This window comes from Hordeum vulgare, chromosome 6H, assembly GCF_904849725.1.
Source record: "Hordeum vulgare subsp. vulgare chromosome 6H, MorexV3_pseudomolecules_assembly, whole genome shotgun sequence".
NCBI classification, from domain to species: Eukaryota; Viridiplantae; Streptophyta; class Magnoliopsida; order Poales; family Poaceae; genus Hordeum; species Hordeum vulgare.
In genome coordinates, this window is record NC_058523.1 from 185,670,058 (window position 1) to 185,671,218 (window position 1,161).

Below are 1,161 nucleotides of genomic sequence, written 5' to 3' on the forward strand. Positions count from 1 at the left end.
TTTAATGACTAATGGTGGCTCACATTTTATTCATGTTGCTTTTCTTAATTTGCTTGCTAGATATGATGTTAACCATATAACTACATGTCCCTATCATCCTCGCTCTAGTGGTCAAGTAGAATTAACCAATAGAGAAGTAAAACTAATACTTCAAAATACTATCAATAGGTCCCAAAATAATTGGTCTAAGAAATTAGATGATGCATTGTGGGCCTACAGAACAACTTATAAAAATCATATGGGTATGTCTCCTTATAAAATGGTTTATGAGAAAGCATGGCATTTACCTCTTGAGTTAGAACATCGAGCTTATTGGGCAATTAATGAACTCAACTATGATTTCAAACTTGCTAGCTCATTAGATGAATGGAGAACCCAAGCTTATGAAAATGCAAAACTATTCAAAGAAAAAGTTAAAAAGTTGGCATGACAAAAGAATCCAAAAGAGGGAATTCAAAGTTGGTGAATATGTTCTATTATACAATTCTCGTCTTAGATTTTTTGTAGGAAAACTTCTCTCCAAATGGGAAGGACCATATATCATCGAAGTAGTTTGTCGGTCTGGAGCTATTAAGATCTACAATCCCGAAGGTTCTCAATGGACAAAGAATAAAGCACTATATTTCAGGTACACCTATTAATGTTAAACAAATATTATTCAAACCATGACACCGGAGGAGCATGTTAAGCAGACGTTCCAGAACACTCCAGAACCCTTAAAAGGAACAGGTATGTGATACGTGAGTAAATGGACTCCAAAAAATCCGCAAAAATGTTTTCTGTTACTTTTGGAATATTAGAAAAAATCAGAAATTGGTAAACACACGGGAAGGAAACCCACGTGCCCACTAGGCAGCAGGGCTCCACAGCCCCCCTGGTGCAGCCTGGTTGCTAGTGGGCCCCTTGGCCACCTTCGTGGCTCCGTTTTCTTGTGGGACACGTATTTCCTTGTATAAAATTCTCTGTATATATCTCCCGATGATTTGACCCCAGTACCACGGCAAAATGTTTTTTCTTTTTTTGTGCTATTTTTGGACAGATCTAGATCACCATGGCTTCATCAAGCTCCTCCAAGGACAAGTTCTTCGAGAGGGTCATCAACCCGTACTTGCCGGAGGTGATGAAGCACCCTCAAACCATTAAGATGCGTGTGGGCGTGCT